The 16,944-nt window shown below is 36.3% G+C and overlaps 1 protein-coding gene across 3 annotated transcripts in view; it reads left to right on the top strand.

Moving 5' to 3' along the window:
• Positions 1 to 16,944, top strand: part of ACSS3 (acyl-CoA synthetase short chain family member 3) — a 151,837-nt gene that overhangs the window by 71,923 nt on the left and 62,970 nt on the right. The window lies entirely within an intron of this gene.

Below are 16,944 nucleotides of genomic sequence, written 5' to 3'. Positions count from 1 at the left end.
TTAGGTTTCTCTTACTTCGGTCCTAAACATTGGGGTTTAGTTGCGTCTTATTCTTAGCCCTCTTTTCTCGTTCTGCTTATATTTCCTGGATATTCTCCATGCAGTAGGATTTGAGTATTACTAATTAAACCAAGGCTGCTAACTCCTCCTTTCTGTATCTGACCTTGCTGCTGAGCACCTAACTCATTTGTTAGACATCTTCAGATGGTCCATATGCACTTTATGCTCAAGATGACATGAATTGAACTCAATATTTTCACCGTTACCCACAAAACACATTTCTTTCCATGTACTCTGCAGTTTTGTTAATATTACCTGCATCCACTCAGTCATCCAAACTAAGAATCTGGGAGTGATTCTAACTTCGTTATCCTTATATATCATACTCGGTTGGTCATTGCATTCTGTTGAATCTATGTTTTATTATTGCTCCAAAATGTCCTGTCTTTTCCATGCCTCCTGCCATATATTCAAGGCTGATATTCAGTTGGTATGCACAAGTATGTCGTGTTGATTGGTGTCCATTCTCTCTTTGAGCATCTGGTCTGATTTGTGCCTGTGCATTCCAGTTGCTCATTTCAGATTATCATCATATACTCAGTCTAGAGCACTTTCTAACAAATGCTCCTGCCTTTAGTGTCACTCCCTTCTAGGCCATCTCTATCCTAAGCCTAATTTCTGAGCTTTCCTCACTTACAGTTATCTGTCTAAATAAAAAGGCCAACATAGAACTTTGTTGCTTAAGATCTCTCAAAGAGTTGGGTTCTGCTTTCAAGAAGATGGAGATGACATACTTTTTTCTGTTCCTCCCTCTAAGTAGAACTAAAATCTTAGGCATTATCTTTAAAACAAACATAAGAAGACTGAAAGGTGGAGAGAAGGAAAACTGGCTTTAGGGCCTTTAGGAAGCAAGGAAGAACATGTGGTTAGACCCTGGGTTTTATTTTCCCCTCATATATCCTGGACTTTTTGCTGAAGAAGCTGGCAGCCTAAAAATGCCAACAATCGCAGACAAAAAAACCCCAAAAAACACCTGATCTGTCAAGCCAAGGGAGGAGAAAGGGGCAGCCTAAGCAAGACATAAAACTTTTAGATGGCTCTACTCCAGGCAAATACCACAGAAAAATCTATGGTCTCATCCCCCAACCCCAACAGCAAAGGCTGAGTGGGCAGCTTAGACTGCCAAATTTGTTGACTGTAAGGAGAAGCCAGAACCCTTCCTCTTCCCACAGGGGTGGTGTCAGAGAAGACCAACTAGGGAGCCGAGACATTCATCCCTGCCAGGTGGTAATGAGGACTCCTGAGCCTGCAGTGACAGTGGAGAGCACAGAAGGAGCCTGGACTTACACCCCGCCCATCAGTAATGAGGTAGCCCTCCCACTCCCCATTGAGGTGGGGGTCACTGGAGGCCTAGTAGAGAGTCAGGACTTTCACCATCAATAACAAGGCCACCTGTCTCTTCCTGTGGTGTCAGTGGAGGCCATGTTGGGAGCAGTAACAGAGAACTCCTACCTCACCTAGCCGAGGAGGTATGAGTAGAAGCCTCCTCTTGGAACTGGAACCCACCAAGCAGTAATGAGGAGCACTCTCCCAATTGGGTATCAATGGAGGCCAAATGAGGAACTTGGATTTCTAGCCCCACCTCTAACACTGAGATGACAGAGATGTTAGAATTATCTGACAAAGATGTTAAAGCAGTTATGATAAAAATGCTTCAACAGTGATTATGAACATTCTTGAAACAAATGAAAAAATAGAAAGTCACAGTGAAAAAATAGAAAGTCACGGTAAAGAAATAGAAAGTTTCAGCAATGATATAGAAGCTATAAAATACAACCATATTGAAATTTTAGAACTGAAAATTATAATAAACAAAATAAAAATTCAGTGGATGAGCTCAATACCAGAATGGAGGGGACAAAGGAAAGAGTCAGTGAACTGGAAGAAGGAATAATAGAAATTACCCAATCTAAATAACAGAAAGAAAATTGAATGAAAAGAAAAATTAACAGAGCCTCAGGGATATGTGGAATGATAAGAAAAGACCCAGCATTTGTGATATCAGAGTCGTGAAAGGAGAGGACAAAGAGAGTGGGGCTGAAAAAGTACTCAAAAACATACTGGAAAACTTCTGAAAACTTAACTTCTCAAATTTGGCCAAAGATATACATTTATAGATTCAAGAAACTGAACAAACGCCCAAACAGGATTAATCTAAAGAAATCCACACACACGAAAAATATCTTAATCAAACTTATAAAAACTAAAGACAAAAAAATAAAATAATCTTGAAAATAGTGAGAGTAACCTTATCTATAGGGAAAAAACCATTTGAATGACAGAGGATTTTTCAGTGGAAACTAGGAGTCCAGAGAGAAGTGACACAACATTTTTCAAGTGGGGAAGAAAGGAACTGTCAATCCAGAATCCTATATGCATCCAAAATATACTTCAGGAATAAAGGAGAAATAAAGACATTCTCAAGGTGAAGAAAAACTTAAGAGAATTTGTCACTAGTAGGCCTCTCCTAAAGGAATGGCCAATGGCCAATACTTGATGATAAAAGCCTTAATCCTTCCTCGTATGTCTGAGAACATGGCAAGGATGTCCACTTACACCACTCTATTCAACACAGTTCTGGAAGTTCCAGCCACTTCGATAAGGCAATTTATGGAAACAAAAACAAAAACATCAGAAAGGAAGAAATAAAACTGTCTTTATTTGCGGATGGCATGGTTATCTATGTAGAAAATTGTAGAACATATTAAAAACACCATCGTTAATAAGTGAGTTCAACCAGATCTCAGGCTATAAGATAAACACACAAATGTCGATTGCATTTCTATACAGTAGCAATGAACACCTGTGGCCATAAAAGGGCAACATGAGGGATTCTTGTGGAGATGGAACTGTTCTGTATCTTGACTATATCCAGATTGTGATGTTAAACTATAGTTTTGCAAGACGTGACCACTGGGAAAACTGGGTAAAGGGTAGATGGCATGTCTCTGTATTATTTCTTATAATTGTATGTGAATCTACAATGATCTCATATAAAAAGTTTAATTAAAAAATTAAAAATAAAAGCCTTCAGAGAACTCCTGTCTCGTAAAGAATATAATTCGAACTCATTTGCATGATACGAATGATCCGTAATCATCTGGGCCTTGCCTACGTTTAAAGTCTTGTCTTTGATTCCTGGCCTCTGACTCAGCTTCCTAGCTAATAATCCTGTCATACTGGCACTTATGTGAACAGAACTGCCAGTGATTAAGTTGTTCCCTCTACTAAAATTCCACTTTTGTTCAGATCATGTGGCAGAGTGTTCCTTTTTCTTAAGGGATCAACTTAAATATTACCTCCTCTCTGATATTTTCTTTGCTTTCCTCAGGCTGATTGAAGTGTCTTTATACTTCCATTATACCATCCAGATTCCTCTGATCCTGCAGATATAGTGCTGTGATACTGTAAACTCTTTGAGGCCGGGGGATGTTTATCATTTCTGTACCCCCGGAGCACCTGGCACAGTGCCTTCCAGAAAGTAGGTAAAATTTGTTGTGTAAATGAACCGTTTCTAAGAGGATTAATTGACAACTTGGGCATGCAAAATGCAAGGAAAAAACTTGCTTGTTTGATTAATTATAACTAAACTAAACTAAAAAAGAATCCTGACTTGTCACTAGGCCAGCAAGTGAAAAAATGTTTATTAACCTCCACAAAATAATTGTTCTACTTTTGTGCCTCAATTTTAGGTGGATTATCAAATTAATATTTAGTATTATTTTGTTTCAGTATTACTAGTATTTTTTATTTAAGAAGCTAAAATCTTCCATTAGATAATAAAAAATACATTCTTTGTATAGTGAACAGAATAATTGAGCAGATCATTCACGTACTTCTCATAGGATTACCTTTTCTAAAGAGAAATAAAATCATATACAGCTCAGTATGACCAAAGTGTTATTTTCATTCTTAATGAATTATAGCATTTCAAAACTATAATATAAGGTAGATAGTGAATTGGTGTCTGTGATGATATTTTTACTTAACGATGAATTTTGATTCAACAAAAATTGATGTTCTGAAGTACTCAGAGATTTGCAGTTCATTGTGTGCCCAGATCATCTCGAGGACAGCAACCAGTTCATAAAACATATCTCTTTTATTGACTGCAAATGGTTCATGACATCTTATAAATGAATAATGAATGAATCCTTTTTTCTCAACAAAGATAAAAAAATTTTATATTCTGAAATTTAATACAAATCAATAACTACATCGGCTGAAAAAAACTCAAAAGTGGTTATGACTAAGTTGGATATTCAGTTTAACTTCTAGATACGTAAGAGTATCCACTTGAAACAATCTCTGTTTCGACATGAAAGCATACAATGGATATTTAAATAACATTTTCTTTTCTGCCGTAGAGGACATATAGCTAGCTCTACATCTACAGGGTGAAAATATATTGGAAATCTTGGTTGTCTGCTTTGGCTTTAACTTCCAGATAATTTACAAATTTTTAACACAGTCTTGTTTCTGTCATTAAAACAAACAAACAGCAACCAAAAAACCTCACAAAAATCCGTAATTCCATTATCCCCTTGCAGTTACAACACTCTCTCTTCATCTTTGAGGGCTCAGCTGCACCCAATAGCTCCATTTTCTAACCTGGAACTTACTCTGCCATCCTCTCCAATTGGCCTCTGTCACCATCATTCCATAATAACAGTTTTTGATAATTTCCCTAGTTTTCCAAACGCCAATGGGCATTTTCACTCCTGATTGTATTTAGTTTCTCAACATTTGAAAGTGTTGATCGTTTGCTCCGTCTTAATCACTGTCTTCCCTTCTAAGGCACAACACGCTCCTGTTTTCCTGAAGTTACTCTTGTGCTCATTCCTGCTACAGGAATTTGCCCATTTGTTGCTTGAAATATATTCCTCTTATCCTTTAGATCTCAGCTTAAGTCTCACTTCCTGAGGGAAGCCCTTCTTGACCATGTTGATGAGGTTGAATCTGCTTATCGTGGTCTCTCTCAAACACCTTGCGTTTTTCCTTCCTGGCTCGTGTCACAGTTGCACTTTCACTTTAGTTTATAGGCTCCTTTGATTTGTTTATTTGCCCCTCTTGGCTCTAAACTCTGAGAGGGAAGGAATCATCTTAGTGTTTGCTCACCATCAATTCTCAGCTTCTAGCCTTGTTCTTGACACGTATTTGGTTCTCAATAAATATTTGTTAAATAAATGCCTGAATGAAGATATCAGAAAAAAAAATAACTTGATTTGGAAGTAAAGACTTTATTCTCTGAGAGAGGAGTAAGTAATCCTCCTAATTTTCTCTTTACCCCAGAACTTCATGAACAACTTAATAGGTTATATTTTTTAATAAGCAAAGATTTACTTTAATTCATTGACCTGGACATATTTAAAATATGCAATTCTAGAAGCCAAAATGAACTGACTGTCAAAATATGCAAACCAGGGCCGGCCCCGTGGCCTAGTGGTTAAGTTTGGCGCCCTCCACTCCGGCAGCCTGGGTTTGGTTCCCGGGTGCAGACCACACCACTCAGTGGCCATGCTGTGGCTGCGACCCACAGAAAAAATAGAGGAAGATTGGCACAGATGTTAGCTCAGGGTGAAACTTTATCAGCAAAAAAATATATGTATATATCCAAACCAATTCCAAATAATTCAGTCATTATTTTTGAGAGGAAGAAAACAAACAGTACCTTCTCATAAATTTACTTTATTGATGGAGCACTGATTCCAGCAGACCTAACCCCAACAACATATGGACAAGGCCATATTTTGTACAGCAGTTTCATCAAAGAAGAGGAATGAAACAAACAGTAAATGGCAGTTATACTCAGATGTGTTTTCTAACCTCTCTTCTATTTTCTATTTGCCACCTTTTTCCACAAGCCTGTCATCTGCAGAATCAAAACCTAACACTTCTTCTCAAGGGCAAACAAATCTTCCTGGGCCCTGCCTTTCTCCTTATTTTTGCTTGGGTATAACGTACAAATGTGTGTCTTGTACACACATTTCACTTACATAATATAGTGGAACCCAGGCTTCTGCAATGGCAATGGTATGTCTAAGCAAGAAATCAGCTTATTTGACAAACATCTCGCCATGATACTCTTTCATGATCCTTTTTATTTCTGAGACATCCGTTATATTGTCTCCTCTTTCATTGCTGATTTTATCTCTTTTTTTCCTAGTTAATCAAGCTAAGAGTTTGTCTATTTTTTCTTCTCAAAAAACCAGCTCTTAGTTTTTGTTTTTTCTATTTTTCTATTCTCTATTTGATTTATTTCTACTCTAGTCTTTATTATTTCCTCCCTTCTGCTAACTTGGGGCTTAGCTGTTCTTTTTCTAGTTCCTTGAAGTATAAAGTAGTTTGTTCATTTGAGATCTTTCCTTTTTTTTTAATGTCAGCATTTATCACTATAAATTTATATCTTAATATTGCTTTTGTTGCATCTCATAAGTTTTGTTTTGATATGTTGTATTTTCATTTTCATTTGTCTCCAGATACTTTTTAAATTCTCTTTTGATTTCCTATTGACCCAATTGTTGTTCAAGAGTATGTTGCTTAGTTTCCATATATTTGTGAATTTTCCTATTTTCTTACTATTACTGATTTCTAGTTTCATTCCACTGTGGTCAGAAAAGACACTTGGAATGACTTGTATTTTCTTAAGTTTGTTAAGACTGTTTTATGACCTACCATGTGATCTATCCTGGAGAATGTTTTGTGTGCACTTGAGAAGAACATGTATTTTTCTGCTTTTGGGTGGAAAGAGCTTGGCCAAGGGTTACAAAGTTTCAGTTTTTCAAGATGAATAAGTTCTGGAGATCTAATGTACAGCAGTGTGACTGTAGTTAACAATACTGTGTTGTATACTTGAAATTTGCTAAGAGAGTAGATCTCATAAGTGTTCTCACCATAAAAAAAAAAAAAGAAAAGAAAGAAAATGGTAACTATGTGAGTTGATGAATATATTAATTAGCTTGATTGTGGTGATTATTTCATAATGTATACATATATCAAAACATCAAGTTGTACACCTTAAATACACACAATTTTTATTTGTCAATGATACCTCAATAAAGCTGAGGGAAAATTATGTAAACTGCTTGTATATGAAAATAACACAAAACAAAATGGATTTTACTTAAAAAAAAATTAGCTTACTATTCCTTGGGTAAGTTATTATGCTAGAACAAAATATTAGGTATTCACTAAATCATGAATTGGTTGGTATACTTGATCTTGATATGGCAGTTGTCATTTTTATGTAATAACAATCTCTTTGAAAGTCCTCAAGGAATGAAAGTTTGGTCTCATTTTGCATTTGTTTGCATTTCACGAGTTGTATACTTCATAGCAGCAAACCATTTCAATAAACTCTTCGGTGTGCTTACTAGGTTAACCAGGGCAGATGGTTGTCTGTTAATAATTTAACAATTAACTTGGAAGGTATGTACTACATTCTGCCTTCTCAGGCAATAAACTAGTTAGAGGAAGTAGAGGATTTAAGATTCTGAATTGTGATGTAGAAGCATGGTCACTGGACTGGAAATATGAATATCTGTGTCATTTACTTTGCTCTGACTTTACCTACATGACCTTGGGCAGATTAATTCAACCTCTTCAGGAGTCCATTTCTTCATCCTTAAAACTAGAGGGTTGACACTTGTTGCTCCAGTTCTGTACTTCTCTGAATCTTCTCCAAGTCAGCTATTTTTCTTTTTCTAGAGTAAATATATTATTCAGTAACATGTTTTAATTTTTTAACTCTGGAATTTATTCCAATTTCTTTTCATAGTGAGTGATGCTGACTTTTCAAATGCTTTTACTGAAGAAAGGTTTCATTCTAAATTAGTGAAAAATTTTGTTGTTTAAGAGGAAGCGTAGCAGTTAAGACTTCCATAGTGTGGTTCTTGAAACTTCTACATATCAGTTGTTTGGCCTCAGACAAGTTACTTAACTGCTCTCAGCCTCGGTTTTCTCATCTGTAAATATCAGTATTAATAGTACCTTTTCTTATATGGCATTAAATTGGTTAATCCATGAAAAGCCCTTAGAAAAGCTGGTATAATAGTACAATAAATGCTGGATATTATAAGCTCCTGTTTTTATTCAAAAATATGAATTATTCTTTGCCAGAATAAAATTTTACAATATAAATACCGACCATTCATTCTCATGCAGCCCAGCCATTGTAATGCTTGAATTTTCACATACTCCACATTTCTTCTTTCAAAGTCTGTTTGTCCTCACAACTCGGCAGCAGTCATCTGAGCACTAGAGGCAGCTCCCTTTGGAGCTCATTAATTCTCTTCTAAGCACCAGGCAGAGGAATCAGCATACAGGGATGTGTTCATCCTGCTACTTCCAACTTTGAAGAATGAGCAGCAGATGTGGAAAATAACCCAGTGGTCTCCCCGCTAAAGGATCTGTCCTTTCAGAGTAGAACTTGTGAGTGAAATAAGAGTGGCCTTGAAGCCTTTCATCTGCAAATAAAACAGTACGTTTCATGGTTCACCATTATCCAAACATTTATAACCTTTCACTTCCCTTTTTTGATGGGCTTTATCGTTACCAGTTTTTCAACTGTGTACATAAAAGTCTTTGAAAACTTCAGAATATTCAGCTTGATAATCTCTTATTGAATGCTCTTTTCTTGAATTCATAGGAAGAAGGACGAGTTTAGATACCCCTATCTTTTCTTTCTTTATAGAATGATTTGTGGGAAAATGAGCTCTATACTGTCCTATATTTGTATAGGAATCAAATAAGATAATGTATGTGAAATAAGTTTCAAAGAAATATCATGACATATATGTGTGTATATGTAGTAAAATGACAGTATGTACACATATTTACTATTCTATGTAAAATATGAGAAATTATTTTCTCTTTATGTATGTGGATCAAAACTTTAAGCCATTTCCCAGTATGATAGTCTCATGTTTGATAATATTGAGGATACTACTTTGAACTGCTATCAAATTACTTTTGTATTGAACACTCTTGTTAAATCATCCCCAGTGTATCTTCAGTGCTTGTGTCATCTTCCTCTGGGCTGTGCCGGATCTGTAATCTCCATGAAGATATCCTATGATGTATTTTCCACATGTGGACCTTCTGAATTCTTAGCCCCTCCTAGGCTTCATTTTAACAATGTAATTGTTACTTGCATGTATAGAGTTATCTTTGCTTTGCAAGAATTTTGCATTTTCACCTATGTTAACCTGTTTTCTCTAACTTGGTTGTCCCTTTTTCAAGGACAGAGATTTGCTTCTTTCAAGCTTCCTTTTAAGACTAGTAGTGTAGTGTTCATAACGATTGCACTCAGTTGGAGAACATCATAGTCTTTTTTTCTCCTCACATGTGATGGAAAATGATTTCTTTCTCTTTTTTTTATCTAGTGTACCAGCAATGTGCTTTTAGATATGTATGGAATGAGAAAAATGATGACTCGGTTATTACTCCGAGTCAGGCTATTTAATTTGATCTTCTCAATTAGAAAAGATTGTAAAGCTGATGCCAGCATCTTTTAGATTTCTCACATGACTAGTTGTTCAAAGATATTTAATTTTGAGTTTGTGTTTCTCTGTGTGTGCCTGTTTTATGTTGGAGCCAGCAAGTGCAGCTCTTATCATAGCTCCATCCACAGCATTTATTGGTGCCTATTGTGAGCTCAACATCTTGCTAGGGGTTGATAGGGAAACAGAATAAGTATCAGACACACCCCTTGCCTGAAAGCGCTGACAATATAGTCAAAGAATTAAGATTAACATAAAGGACAGAAAGCAAACCAACCAAGACACTACCTAATTAAGAAATTTCTTACACTGTGTAGAAGATAGGAAAATTCTTTCAGAAACTACATTGAGCCATTGCCTATGATAAATACTCTACATTTAATTCTTGCACCTATTTTGATGCAATTTTCTGATGAAGGAACTAAATGAGGATCAAAGAAATTAAATAAGTTGCCTTAGGTCACATAGCTTGTAAATGGCAGAGTTGAGATTCCACCCTGGCTCAAAAATCTGTCCACTAGTCCCTTAAGGGAAGTTTAGGACTAGAGTAGACAGGGAAAACTTTGTAGATAGTAAAAATAATAGCTACTATTATTGATAGTACTATTAGCTACTATTGATTGAGTGGTGGGTGACAGCAACCCTTCTAAGCACTTTATATACAGGGTCTTAATTAATTCTGTCTACAAACCCATGGGGTAAATATTTTGAGTCCTTATTTGCAGCTGTAGAAACTGAAAGTGAGAGACATTAAATAACTTTACCAGTGGGGGAGCTGGGATTTGAAACAAGGGTCATTGGCTGCAAGGCAGTGTTCTCTAGTCATAATTTAGAGAATAACGATTGGGAAGCTGTTGCATAGTGCAGGCTACATGGCCAGAACCAGGGCATCAGTGATCTGGACGTTAAGGAGAAGGCAGGATGTGAGGGTGTCAGGTGGATTTTGTGAGATAAGGTCAGAAGGAAGTTAAAGTAGCTCTGATGTCTTCATCTAACAACTGATATAATGGCAGTTATCAACTGAAGTCCTACAGTAGAAGCAACAATTGTTGTGGAGAGGAAACAGTACTTTTGGTTTTGGTAATGTTGAGTTTAAAGGTGCTACTCAGACAATTTCATGACCGTGGGAAGTCAGATTTGAAGCTCAGAAAAACTTTCAGAATTAGAGATGTAAAGAGTTAATAAAGTCCCTAAATTGATCAAGATACTCAGAGAAGTGAAAATAGAGAAAGGGAAGCTGTATACATTGAGAATGAGAAATTGGAGAAGTAATTGGAGAATCAGAAAAGCAAAGTGTTCTGAAGACCAGTGGAGGGGAGGTTTTCCAGAAGATGGGGGATCAGCAGTGCCAAGAGCTACAGAGAGAGATCTGGTAGGACAAGAAGTGAAGAGAGCTTTGGTGATTAGAGTGTCATTAGTCACCTTTATGAGAACAATTTCATAGGAAGGTTTCTTGTGTTTGTTTTGTTTTTATAACATGGGGAAATATGAGCATATTTTAAGGTTGTTTTTAGGTAGAGTGTTGGATGGTATGGAGGAGCCAGGCTTTGTACAACCTCAGCTTGAATTGCAGTATCCATATGGAAAAGCAACGCTTCACTTCCTGGGCAGAAATCTGATAGTGTAATAAAGCAAGAAGCCGTTTAATTTTTCTGCTTATAACAAAGTCTCAGTACTCACTATGAGTTAGAAAAACCTTAATTTGTCCCTCTAATATAGGATAGCAGAATGATTGCACATCAGCATGGAGGAATTCAGGGTAGTGAAAGCAGTCCTGCTAGAAGCCATGAGCCACTGACTATCCTAGTGACAAATGCTCTCTGTGACTACTGAGAATGGTAAATATGTCCGAGTCCCTAATTAGCTCAGCACCGGGTCTGCAGAATTACCGGTTCTAGTGCTCTGCTTCATTTACTTGGCATAAATGCTTTCCGAGGTAAGCACCTTCGTAGTGGGACAGATGGACTCTCATGACCCAGGTGGAAGCAATGGCTTATTCACTGGGGCTGGCCTCATCACAAGGCCCAATATGGTCAACTCTCATTGTGGGGAGCAGGCAGGGGAAGAAGCAAAACAAAAGGAATAGATCTCTATTTATAAAAAGAAAATGTTTCGGGGGCTGGCCTGGTGATGTAGTGGTTAAGTTCATGTGCTCTGCTTCGGCGGCCTGGGGTTTGCAGCTTCTGATCCCAGGTGTGGACCTATGCACCGCTTATCAAGCCGTGCTGTGGTGCTGTCCCACGTATAAAGTAGAGGAAGATGGGCACGGATGTTAACCCTGGGCCAATCTTCCTCAGCAAAAAGAGGAGGATTGGCAACAGATGTTAGCTCAGGGCTAATCTTCCTCACATACACACAAAAAATTTAACTTAATTGAGGTGTAATTGACAAATAAAATCATAGGCTATTTAAATGTGCATTGTGATGATTTGATATACATATACATTATGAAAAGATTCCTCCTATCTAGTTAATTAACACATCCATCACCTCACATATTTATCTGTTTTTTTGTTTTTTTGGTGAGAACATTGAAGTTCTACTCTCTTAGCAAATTTCAATTTTACAGTGCAGTGTTATCAACTACAGTCACCATGTTATACCTTGGATGCTCACACCTTGTTCGTCTTATAGCTGAAAGTTTGTATAAAAGGGATATAAGTCTAGATAGAGTTATAGATAAATACACACATCTTTAATATATATAAATATGTATGAAAGAACCTTAGAGCTTTAGCCGTGGAGAAATCTTACCTTCTCAGGCCTGGAAGCCAGAGCATGCTCTTACCTGAAGAAAAGGAAGGACTCCAGCCTGAGGAATTGTGACTGTGGTACCACCACGGGAGACAGTGAAGAGAGATTGTCAAAACAGCAAGCTTACAGAAAGTATTAATTTGAACCATGTGAAATAGCTGAAATTTGACTAATTTTGACTTACAAAAATGGCAATTGCATATAATCAAAGTAATAGGAGGGAAAAGAACATAGGGTGGTTGGGGATCTCAGATTGTCCACCAAGGTTTTGTTTTTTGAGACAATTTGTAGCCGTTTGATAGAAATGGATAGTACTAAGGAGATATCCATTCTGTGGAGAGGAAAATGAACTGATGTTATGGTATCTACCTATCCATCTGCATTCTAGCTTTATCCACGCTGTTTCTCAGAGCTGAACAGAAAATCTTTGAAGAGATTTTCGTGTTTTGGGAGGCTCTCATATACTTAGAAAGCTTTTGGTTATGGACTCCCTTCCAGAATCTGGTAAAAGCTATTGGCTTCTCTCCCTAGGAAAATAAACATGTACATATTTCTTTTATAATTTCAGAATATTCATGAACTCTCCTGAAGTTCAGGTAAGGAACCCTTCATCTAAAAGATTAAGATATAATCCTCTCAAGTAGTGATACAACCAAACTAAACCCCCAGATGGGAGTGATAGCTTTCATAGGTCTCTGGGCAACAAAGACAGAGCTGCTGAGCTGGGGCTAATCCTTCCATCTTTGGAGAAAGGGCATTGTACTCAGGATGCTAGGTCCTACAAATCATGATATATGTGTCCAGTCTAGAGTCTAGTTTATAGGTCAAGGCATAAAGAATTTGGAACAATGAGGCATTTCTCCCCAATTATTTTCTCAGTATATGGCCCCCTATAATCAGATTTCAGTTATCAGTATATTCTTTTATCAATACTTGGATTGGTTCATTTATTTCTAACAGAGAAAACCTGCCAAGGCTAGTGTTAAATTCCAGGCTCATCTACTAGGGCAACCAGGCAGGTGGGTACTGGAAAATAGCCTCACCTCAGGTAGTGCTTGGTGTCTAAGGACTATGCATTGATTCTCAACCCTGGCTGCAGATTAGAATCACCTAGGTGACACATAAAACATAACAATGCTCAGTCCAACTCAAGGCCAATTAGATCAGAATCTCTGGGAGTGAGGAACCAGATATTGGTACCTTTCCAAAACATCCCAAGAAGTTCTAGTGTACATTTAGGGTGGTCAGTCACTGGGTTAGACGGTGGTATGGATAAGATGAAGGAAGGCAAGATGGAAGCATGTCCTCACCGGTGAGGCCAATAGAATGACAGGAAATCTTTAGCAAATAATCAAGGAAGTCGGTCTGATATAAATTCTTAGTCATCAGATTGTATTTATATGTTTCACTCCTGAAAAGGGAATCTGCTATAGTAACACAAAGTCCTAGGTTTGAGAGTCTTAAGGCATAGGGTAATTATCCCATCTAGCTTTAAAGCAGCAGTAATGCTTTCAAAATTGGGACATGATAATGTGAGTTATTGAGAGAGGGACTTCAGGGAAGAAAAAGCCCATTTTTAAAAGAGGCTACACAATCATTTGGTTCGTATTTCAAAACTCACCGAAAAAGGTGTAAATCTCAGTGTCCCTTGTTCCCAGCTGTCCAATGTCTCTCACTTTGGAAGCAGTCAGTCTTATGTGTGCAATAGTTAGTTCATGTGTAAGCAATTATAAGTGCAAGTTAATTTTAAGATATTTGGTAACTGTCTTGTTTTCTATGCTTTGTACCATTGCTAACCACATTATAAATATTACCGGTTGATATTCTGTAAATCTCTGATGTTAAAAATTCATGATTTATAACAGCTGAAAGCTTATAATCACTGCTTCACCATTGCTTTCTGACTGTTTTCTGGGCAGCAACCAACACTGCAGACTTTAGTTTGGGGGAAGGGAATTAAAGCAAATGGTAACGACATCGATTTGAGTCGCGAAGAATTTTTAAGTTATTGTTACCTTTTAGCTGCATTACTGCTTTTGATCCGTATGTTGTTTGTTAAAAATCCCTACAATCTTAGAATCTTTTATTTTTAAATTGAATAGTGTTTGGGCTATTGCCCCTTACTGAATATGCAAGTTCTAGAATCAGTGTTGTTTTTTCCAGGCAGCTCAGCATAATAAGTGTGTTACTTTGAAAAAGCATTGCAAAGGGATTACATTGCCTATGTGTGCATGTGTGTCTGTGTGTGCCCATGAGGCCGTGTATGTGCAGGAGGGCAGGAGAGAAGAACGTTCAATAAAACCAACAAGCCACTGAGTCACGTTTATTTAGAGTTCATAATGAAAGAGGCTTACAGGCTTTGCTTCAGTTCTCTGAAGCTACGAGTGGTGATAGGTGCTGAGAACATATGGGTCCTATGTTTATTACTGTATTCCTTCCTTTTATTAGACACAAATAGCTTGCAGCATTTGCTCTGTAATTTTTAATAATATTATTACACTCATACCCTCCTAATTACTAGAATATAAGTTCCATTAGAGCAAGATCTTAGAACAGTGTCTGCCTCATAGTGGATGCTCAAAACATATTTATTAAATAAATGAATGTATCAGCACTACCTAATTTCTTATGACTCTTTCTAATGACTTGTTTGTATGTGAACAATGGTTTCTGAGGAAAGATCTTGTTCTGTGCTGCGTTATATTACTTGAAGTGTTTACATCATTTGGAACCTAGTGTTTGTGTTAATCAGCAGGCTGTTTTGGGGAACAATTTCTTTGATATAACTTATGTTTAATTAAGATTTGAGGTCAAGTAGAAGTTCTTAAGAAAATAAAAAGTAAAATATATAAATATTAAAGTAATTATAAAATAGTGAAACATTGTATTCATAGCATCGAATGATCTTGTGGGAATGGACAATAAAATGCAAAACAATTGAACTTTTCTGAGTTCAGGTAACTTACAAAGGAATATGGTGAGATTTTTAGGCATCATTCCTTAAGTGTCCTAATAGTAATGCTATGTTATCATGACTTTTATGCTCAATGGATCTAACATCGGTGGAAATTTGTTTGGTGTAGGGTTAGAATGCAACAGTTTATAATTATAATATTATTATATATTATTATTATATTATTTATAAAAATATAGTATTGAATAGTTTATTATAATGAAAATATATATTATATTATTTCTATAATATAATTAAATATTATATATTATATATTTATATATAAATTATATAAATTATAAATATATATAATTATATATTATTATTATTATTTTGTATTATATTATTTATAAAAAGTATAGTATGGCTTTTAACTAATATTTCTAATACTTCAACTATCATTGCTGTTATGATTAGATATAATTAATTGAAGGCACTGTAAAATTATCAAATTATGTCCTCTGTGTAGGTAGTCATTACGGTATAGCATTTTCATTATGGCACTAATATCACCCTTAGTGAGCATATTATCATTGTCCCATGACACTGGCCCTGTGGTGGATTTAACTCCAATTGGTTATAAAATATCTTTCTTCAGTGAAGGTCAAACTACTTTAAAATATTATCTCAGTGCTTTTAGCTTATTGAGGAAATATTGGAAAAGTGATTTATTCTTATTTAGCAGGCAAGAAAATGGCAGCATAGACAGGGCAAGTCACTTGCATAAGGTCAGCTAATAAATCATTTTTATGTGGGTGGGATCAAGTTTCCCAAGTCATTAGTCTCGTGGACCAGGGACTGATCAGTGCCTAAAACAGGTCAAAGAAGTGAAAGTCAAATGTTCACCTCGCTTGTTTAGAAAGAATAAAGTTGCTGATTCATTTTAGACTATTGTGCTCAAGGCTTCAAACTTTGTGAGTCAAATTATGTACACGAGTTGCCAGATTGTATCTGGCAGCTTCTTATACTATGTCTGTGCGTTGACCTGCATATGAAGTGCTAATGAAATAAACTGAAATCAAGTGTTCTGGGGTAGTTGTGATAATAAAAATGAATTTCTAGTTGCAACAAATACTTTCTTTGGTATTAAGAAAGCAAGAGAAAAAGTAATCGAATATAAGAAGGAGGTTATTTTTTTTAAATGGAAATATAATTACCTTAAAGAATATTAAGGGTAACCATTAAAAAATAAAAGTAAAAACTAAGTAGTGCCCTATGAAAGATCCAACTAGAAATGCATAGTGAGTCTAAATTATTGGACGGTTATGGTCTACCTCATCTTATCATCCACTCATTTGTTTTTCTCTATTTAGGGAGATCTCTAAGTTTGCCACTAGCAAATTCTTTCCTCTTTTTACCTTAGTTCACCTTACCTTAGTGTTGCCCAGAATATGAGATCCATGGGATGCTCAGATGGGGGATTTGGATAGAGAAGTTTAGGAAATGTTACATATAGTTACCCATCTCTTAGAAATTCCTGATGTACTTTAACACTGTTAAGTCTTCAAGAAATGGTCTAAAATAAGAAACCTGTTTTTCCTTTGTTTATCCCAATCCCTTCCAAAAGGATGTGACTATGAAATATGTATATACATATATATATTTTCACATAACATATTAACATTCTAGGCACCCTGCTTAGAAACACAGGAAGCAGCAGTGATGAGAATGGATTGA

Source organism: Ceratotherium simum, chromosome 25 (assembly GCF_057802395.1).
Source record: "Ceratotherium simum simum isolate JZ-2026a chromosome 25, ASM5780239v1, whole genome shotgun sequence".
Lineage (NCBI taxonomy): Eukaryota > Metazoa > Chordata > Mammalia > Perissodactyla > Rhinocerotidae > Ceratotherium > Ceratotherium simum.
Note: the sequence above shows the minus strand (reverse complement) of the source record. Positions and strands in the feature narration are given on the sequence as shown.